Consider the following 8799-nt stretch of genomic DNA (forward strand, 5'->3'; position numbering starts at 1 on the left):
CATCTGTAGACGCGCTTCCCAAGCATATGGTGTAAACGATGCATCACTGTAACTAATATCAAAGTAATACTAATGTAACATCACTAACTAATATCAAAGTAATACTAATGTAACATCACTAACTAATATCAATGTAATACTAATGTAACATCACTAACTAATATCAAAGTAATACCAATGTAACATCACTAACTAATATCAAATACTAATGTAACATCACTAATATCAATGTAATACTAATGTAACATCACTAATATCAATGTAATACTAATGTAACATCACTAACTAATATCAATGTAATACTAATGTAACATCACTAACTAATATCAATGTAATACTAATGTAACATCACTAACTAATATCAATGTAATACTAATGTAACATTACTAACTAATATCAAAGTAATACTAATGTAACATCACTAACTAATATCAAATACTAATGTAACATCACTAATATCAATGTAATACTAATGTAACATCACTAACTAATATCAATGTAATACTAATGTAACATTACTAACTAATATCAAAGTAATACTAATGTAACATCACTAACTAATATCAAATACTAATGTAACATCACTAATATCAATGTAATACTAATGTAACATCACTAACTAATATCAATGTAATACTAATGTAACATTACTAACTAATATCAAAGTAATACTAATGTAACATCACTAACTAATATCAAATACTAATGTAACATCACTAATATCAATGTAATACTAATGTAACATCACTAACTAATATCAATGTAATACTAATGTAACATCACTAACTAATATCAATGTAATACTAATGTAACATTACTAACTAATATCAAAGTAATACCAATGTAACATCACTGTAACTAATTCAATTTGCCCCTCTCCTCAAGGATTCCAGTTGAAAGACATGAACTTTTGCTTTTTCCTTCACGCTCACGGGTACGAATTGCATATTCCGCAAGCGGAAGAAAAATCGCAGCATGCTCTGTTTTGTCGCGGACAGCCTCCACTGAAGTCAATGGAGGCAGTCTGACCAGCAGCCCATACAAAATTATCATTGTGTATGGGCTGTGGATATCCGCATCATCATTTAGGGACCGATACTCACGGGCGGATCATCGCTGCGGAATTCGTGGCCAGACGCCCGCCGCAAATTCTACAAAGTCCGTCCATAGCATGCCATGTTAAAAGATTCTTCCACGCCTACAAGCGGAAATCAACTGCGATTTTCTGCTTGCGGGGAAGAATCGCAGTATGCGCTATTTTGTGCGGCAAGTCGCACAGACAGTTTCCATTGCAGTCAATGGAAGCCGTCCAATCGGCTGCAATTCAAAAATTGAAATTTTGAAGTCGCCGTGAATCCATGTGGCCGGCACGATGACAGCGTAATGCCCTTCACTGCGTATGCGTGCATGCCAAAACACTCGCAGCGAATCCAGATGGGCGAGTATAGGGTGTCTGACCAGCACTGGGTCTGATGCTGCTGCGAGATTTCGCAGTCGGAATCAGGATGCGGCAGTGGGCATGAGGCCAAACGCGGGAAATACAAACGCTGAGAAAATGAAAACTGCACTACACATACGCATCGATTTACTTTGGGTAGTCAGACAGGACTTTTGGTCACATGAAAAAAAAAAAAAAAAAAAGGAAAAACGCAGCGTCCTATTTAGGCGTGTATTACGTACCGAACTAGCCCGCTGCGGTCTAGGGGCTGCGCATTTGTGTATGAAATCACTGGTCACAAAAAATAAATAAATACGTGACAGACGGGATGAAATCCGCACTGAATAGGCAAGTTTCGGCCATGAATATGCATGTGTGAATGAGTCCTAAGGCCGTATTTACACAGGCAAGTGCGATGGAGGTCAATCAGGCTAACTTCACACGGGGAGCACGATATAGGCGAGAGCCTTAGGCCGCCTGCAGACGAGCGGGTCGGATCCAGCAGCGAGAATTCTCGCCGCGGGACCCGACCCGAGAGCCTGCAGGGACGAGCGCGTACTCACCCGCGCCTGGCGGCCCCGGCTCTTTCATGTGCCGGCTGCCGCGCAGCCGGCGCATGCGCAGACCGGAGCCGGCGGCCGGGTGAGTGCGTGCCCCGCACAAAAATAGGACATGCCGCGGTTTGTTTGCCGCGCGAGATTTCGCGCGGCCAAACCGCGGCCGTCTGCATAGGAGTGCGTATTGTAATGCACTCCTATGCAGACTTTCAGTGGCGGAAATCCCGCGGGAAATACCGCCGCGGGATTTCCGCCCGTGTGCAGGCAGCCATATGGTGTATTTAAGGTCCAATTGAAATCAATGGGCGATGCGTTCCAGGGAACGCAAAAAACTAGAACTTGTCATGATTTGTTTCCTCGCAGCATCGCTCATGTGCGCGACTCCACGCAAAAGGAAGGGGTTCACACTCGCAATGCTCGAAACTCGCAAGAGATTCTCGCCCGTGTAATACTAGCCAGAAAAAGTGAGAATCTGATCTGCAAACACCTGCGAAGCGAGGTTTTTGTTGCCATAGGAAATAATGGGCGATTCTTGAGCTAGAATCACTCCAAAAAATAGGAACCGCTGCAAGTTTTCACTCTCGGACCAAGAGGGGGAAAAAAAATGGAGTCGCAGAGGTCATTGTAATTAAACTCAGAGTGGTTTTGATAACAAACCGCCTCACATCAGGCTAAGGCCTCATTCACACTGTGTATCTGCGCTGTCGCGGTTGTGACCGCCGCATCGGCGCATCCCTGTGATGCGAGAAAGTTTTCACATGAAACTGCCTCACATTGACGGGGCTTTCACATGGTGGGGAGCGCGATATGGGGGGCGGGATTCACAACCCGATATCGCACTTGCCCGTGTGTGGCTAACCTTATGAAAGCAGTCTAAAAGAAAATCTGTCTTTGTTGCCCCTAGCAACCAGTCACAGTTCGGCTTTCATTTTTAATAATGCTGAGGTAAAATGAAAGCTGCGCTGTGATTGGTTGCCATTTCGTATACTGCTGAGGTAAAATGTGTGATCAGTTGCTATGGGCAACAAATATTTTCTTGCAGTCACTGTCCGTTTTCAGGCTATTCGCATGTTACGTAAATATGGGGGCTGACCACTGAGACCCCAACGATGGCCACTTCCTGATATAACAGGAACTAAACTGGAGGATGCGCCATTCCCAAACCTGAGCTTTAGTTGGAAGCGGCGCTGTGCGAGGACGTATTTAATAGGTATACCGCCAATGATATTGCAGATAACAGCCTTACAGTGCGAGCAGGTACAATGCTGGCGCCATTGTCGCTTGTGCGAAGTTTATAGACACCAGAAAAACCTGAAACGCCACCAATACGAGAGTCCCGAGTCGCCAAGACGTCCGTCAGCTCACTGCATCCATCAGGTGAGATCACTGCACCGGCCTAATAGCTCATTAGTACATTACCGGTTTACCACAGATTATCTTCCCTGCCGCCATGTAGAAGTAACGCGGAAATCCTTGCGTCACAGAAGCAGCAGACGTCGTGGCGACAGCAACCGGTCAGCGGCCATTATCTACCGACAAAACATGGGCGCTGACTGGCTGCTATACACAACATGGCCCTCGTTCTCCGGTACTGGTTACTATGGGAATCACGGCCCGCTGTCAGTGTGGACGGCGCTGGAAGCACATAGCGCTGTCCATAGAACAGTGGCGGGGTTTGGTACTGCAAAAACATTGGACACAGCTCAGAGGGAGCTGGGCTTTTAGTATAGCAAACTGGGCTGGCGCAATGTTGACAGCGCCATCTATACTGACAGAGGGCCTGGTGATCAGCTAATCGGTGGGGATCCCAAAAGGCGGACCCCTGTAATCAACTATTGATGGCCTATCCTGAAGATAGGTCATCTGTAGTGAAAGCCTGAAAACTTCCACACAACTTTTTTTATGGGTGCGTTCACACGTTGCAGAAATGCTACGGTTTTGTTGCGCAATTTCCACAATGGATTTGTAGATTAGCGATCTAGTACAGTTACAGCCTTCATTATCTCTATGCCAACAGGATTTACTTTAATAGAAAACGTTTCCTCTGCGAGAAAAAAAAAAAAACGCAGATTTTCCGCCATGTCTGAAGAAGTTTCAATCCCAGGCTTCCGAAGAAAATCTGCTAAGTAAATTGGGTTTTTCAGGCAAATTCCTTTGATGACCCACCCTCAGGACAGGTCACTCCCCAGGGATCCACCACTTGACATAGCTGGCGATCAGCTGATCCTCAGTACAGGAAGAGTCGTAGAGGGTTCACTCCCACTGAAGTCAATGCCTCCCATCACACTTCCACAGCGGAGCCTAGTATCGGAGGCAGCGCTCTCATTGACTTCAATGGGATTGCAGCCCTCTATGGCGCTTCTGCCTCCAACCCCAATGACTACATCCGGACCGGCTGCACCGATAGTGGGCTGGACAATCAGCTGATCACTGGGGATCCCAAGTAGCGGGTTCCCCGCCATTAACTATCAATGACCTATCCTGAGGTCATCAATACAATTTGCCCGGAAAACTTCTTTAAAGCGCATCCACATTGCTTGTACTGTGATACATTGCGGATTGTTCTTACGTGAAACCCGTAACATATCCGCTCAGTGGGAACATACCCTTAAAGGGGAACCGTCATATTGAGGGATTTGGCACATGCAGTGGTACTGACGGCCAGAACAGGAGACTGTTTTAGTAAATGTCCCTCTGTATATACGTATACTATATATATATATATATATATATATTATATATATATATATACACACACACACACACACACACACACACACACACACACACACACACACACACACACACACACAGCTATTAGGGCCAGTGCAGTAGTTGTGCCCCCCTGTAGCAGTCAGGGTGGAGGATCGCCCACAGCACGTCCCTGCTACAGTGTGACAGCTCAGGTACCGCACACATACCGCACTGCTATACACTCCAGGCAAGCAGCAAAGAGCCGGCAGGACATGTGTCCATCCACAGCGCACTGTATCACTGCAGCATCATTGACAAGCCCCCAGCAGTGCAGCACTGCACTCCCCCCCTGCAGCTACTAGAGCCCCCATGTGACCCCATACCTACCGCCGGGGAGCGCCTGCAGCACCGCACCCCGCATCCAGCAGCAGCCCGAGCCTCCCTCTATGGGATTTTTTTTTTCCTAGAGCTGGTTGGAAATAATGGAGGACTATAGCCCCGCCTCCCCGAGGATGTCACGCGTCACATGACCTAGCCAGATTGGGTTAACCCTTAACTGTCCCAGCAGGAAGAACATGGAATGTGGGGCTAGTCCAGTAATGTATAGAATAGAGGAGATGTAGCTGATGTGTCACGACATGTGACTAATGAAATACTAATAACCAGTCAGAAACACACAAAACACAATTTGAATCCTATTTATTTAAAGGGTTTCTCAACTTTAATTAGTATTCAGTAAATATATGCAAATTAATCAGTAACATATAAAACATGTCCAGACGTTCCGTCGCAGATCCGCCTCGAAATACCAGAACTCAACCTTGCATGCAGCTCTTTTTCCTCCATCTGAAAGCCGGGCAGCTGGGAGGAAAGTGGAGGGACCCCATTATAGTCAACGGGGTCCGTCCGGCGCTGTTCGCTTCCATCCAGAGATGGAGTCGTTCGGCCGTGGGGATTCCCCTTTACTGCTCCACGGAAAACGGAATCCCCAACGCAGGTGTGGAACTACCCTTAGGCCGCTTTCACATGAACGAGAAAATTGCGCAAGATTTGTGCGTTGTTATGCGAGTCATATATATATGAGCGATTTTTTTTTCCGCACACCATATCGTGGTGCGAGAAAAAAAATCACGGGATGTTCCAAGTTTTTGCGTTCCTCTGAACGCATCACCCAGTGATTTCAATGGGACCTTTAATGCGTTGCATGGCTCTCACATGAAATCAATAGGAATCACTTCCAAGTCTCTATCACACAATAAATTTGCGCAAGAGGATCATAAATTCACAGATTTGATGCGGAATACCTTGCATTTCTGGAAAATTGCATGTTCAAGAGCGATATCGTGCTCACCGATGTGTAGGTAGCCTTAGGCCACCAGCACAGGCGCCCGCCTCCAGATTCCACAGCAAATACCGCCTATAGCATGCAGTGGAAAAGCGATTTTTCCGACACGTGAGCGGAAATCAATTGCGGCGGCACACGAGCGGGTCGGATTACGCATGCAGTAACCCACAGCAGAATCCAGCCTTGTGCCTGCCGGGCATACCTTTTAATATCCGTATTGCGGATGGCCCAGACGGCTCGCCATCGGACATGCTCAGTGCCGATTTGTTTTTTTAAATATCTGTCTTTCCTGGGCCGTCGCTAGGTGATGATACAGGTACCCGCGACCTATCAGTTCCTGTCAATGGAAGCTGTCTGTTCGGAAACTGCACGAAAATAGAACTTGCTGTGATTTTTCCTCCGTTTGTGGAAATCACAAAGTGCATGGGCAAAAGCGTTTTTGTATAACATGTTCAGAACGGCATTTGGTGCGGACGCCAACCGCGGATTCCGCAATGTAAATCTGTTCATGTGCCACCGTCCTGAGCCAGACACAGAAAAAAAAGTACAACTTGTGGAAAAATAGCATTAAAGGGGTTTTCCAGTGAGAATACTATTGATGCCCTATCCTCAGGATCGGGACCCCAACCACAAATACAATCGACCCACAAAATATGAACTCTAGCGCCATCTAGTGCAGGATTCTCAGTGTAAATTCTCTGTCCGAAAGGGGCTGTACTTAAAGGGGTTGTATTTAAAGGAGCTGTGCCAAAATTGCAAGTTATTCCCTATCAACATGATAGGGTATAATCTGTTGATCGGAGGGGTCTCCGCATGCCTTGCACTGTAAACACTGTGGAACTTCCACAGCTGCAGTAATTCCACAGCATTTACAGCTCGTATGAAGGTGGCTTAAGGCCTCATGTCCACAGGGAAAATCAGGCATGCTACGGATTCTCCATGGAGAATCCGTAGCGGGTCCCTCCTGCCCTGCGGACATGAGGCTAAAAAGTAAGAATAAACTCACCTGCTGTGGACGGTGCAGGTCTTCCCTTCTTCACGGCCGGATCTTCTTTTTTAGGGCCAGCGGATGTGCTCGGCACGCTGGCTGCGTGCCGCGCGCATGCGCCGGGCACATCCGCCGGGCCGAAGAAAGAAGATCCGGACGCGAAGAAGGGAACGTCCGGAGTAGGTAAGTTTAATTCAGGCGCGGGTCTCCCATGGATCCAGACGGCTTCCATAGGCTTCAATAGATGCCTGCAGGAGCCATCCCCGTGGGAGACCCGCACTAAAATGGAGCATGTCCGGATTTTTTCCTGCACGCGTGACCCGCGCCTGCAGGGAAAAATGACATCCACAGGTATTTAACTACCTACGGGTGTCTAATGCAGATCCGCGTGCAGGAAAAACGCTCCGGATTTTAATTCTTAATTTCCTCGTGGATATGAAGCCCTAATTTTTGCGATGACATAGTTCATGTCAGTACTGTCCAGAATAACACTAATAGAAGGCAGATTACCTATATTTGTTTTCTGTATTTAATTTTGCATACTGTATGTGCCCAGAAATATAATATTTACGGTATGTTGCAAATTCTCTGGTGATTTTCTGCAGCAGAATATTCGTAGCGAATCCACAAAGGAAAATGAGCAGCAAATGGTGCAGATTCATTGCTTATTGCACCTCATCATTTGAAGGAGTGAAATCCCCAGTGAAAATCCGCAGCCTACGGCTTCAACAGACGGACCAGGATGGATGAATACAGAACTAGTTAAAAATGAAGAAAAAATATTTATCAAATGGCAAGAGTTGGGGATATCTAAAGAAGAATATAATGTGGTCTGCAGGAACTGTAGGGCAAGTGTTAGAAAAACTAGTAATGAGGGATTTTGGGGGTATGTCAAAAGCAAAAGAAAAGTCAGAGATGCTATAGGATGCTTACAGGATGAAAATAGTGAATTGGTTAAGATTGATGTTGAGAAGGCTGAACTTTTAAATTCCTATTTTGTATCTGTTTTCTCTCAGAAAGTAAATGTAACATTAGCCGATCTTCCCTGTGCTATTGGGAGAATTAAAGAATGCAAGCTATCCATAAGCAGAGAGATGGTGGTAAAACACTTAGTTAACGTAAATGAATTAAAGTTACCAGGTTCAGATGAATTACAACTTGGATACTGAAGGAAACAGCTGAGGTAATTGCTGAACCACTCGCCATAATCTTTGAACATTCCTGGAGAACAGGAGCAGTCCCAGAAGATTGAAAAGGGGCAAAGGTTGTCCCTATCTTCAAAAAAGGGAAGAAGGTGGATCCAGGAAACTACAGGCCTGTGAGCCTGACTTCTATATGGGAAAGATCTTTGAACAAATTATTAAACAGCATGTATGCTAGTACTTGGGTGAAAATGGAGTAATTAACCAGAGCTAGCATGGGTTTGTAACAAACAAGTCATGCCAGTCTAATCTAATTTCCTTCTATGACAGAATCATTGTCTGGGTTGATGAGGAAAATGCAGTAGATATAGTATATTTTGACTTTAATAAAACATTTGACAAAGTATCTCATACCAACCTTATTGAAAAAAATGACCAAATATGGGATTGACAAGGCAACTGTTAGGCCAGCTTTACACAGGCAAGAAAATTGCACGAGATTTGTATGCTGCGAGACGCACAAATATGAACCTCATTCTTTTGAATGGGGTGATACACACGAGTGATGTTTTCCTGCATGGCACCGTAATGCAATGCTTTGAGGGATCAAATCGCGGTATGTTCTATCTTGCTGA

The 8799-nt window shown here is 45.4% G+C and overlaps 1 protein-coding gene across 4 annotated transcripts in view; it reads right to left on the reverse strand.

Moving 5' to 3' along the window:
- MYO18A (myosin XVIIIA) overlaps positions 1–5190 on the reverse strand; it is a 328523-nt gene extending 323333 nt beyond the window's left edge. For all 4 annotated transcript variants that reach the window (XM_066599575.1, XM_066599574.1, XM_066599571.1 and 1 more), the window contains exon 1: positions 5077–5190. The gene's annotated coding sequence lies outside the window, so the exon portion shown is untranslated. The remainder of the gene's footprint in view (positions 1–5076) is intronic.
- Positions 5191–8799: the final 3609 nt, after the last annotated feature.

The sequence above is a fragment of the Eleutherodactylus coqui genome, chromosome 4, assembly GCF_035609145.1.
Source record: "Eleutherodactylus coqui strain aEleCoq1 chromosome 4, aEleCoq1.hap1, whole genome shotgun sequence".
Classification (NCBI taxonomy): domain Eukaryota; kingdom Metazoa; phylum Chordata; class Amphibia; order Anura; family Eleutherodactylidae; genus Eleutherodactylus; species Eleutherodactylus coqui.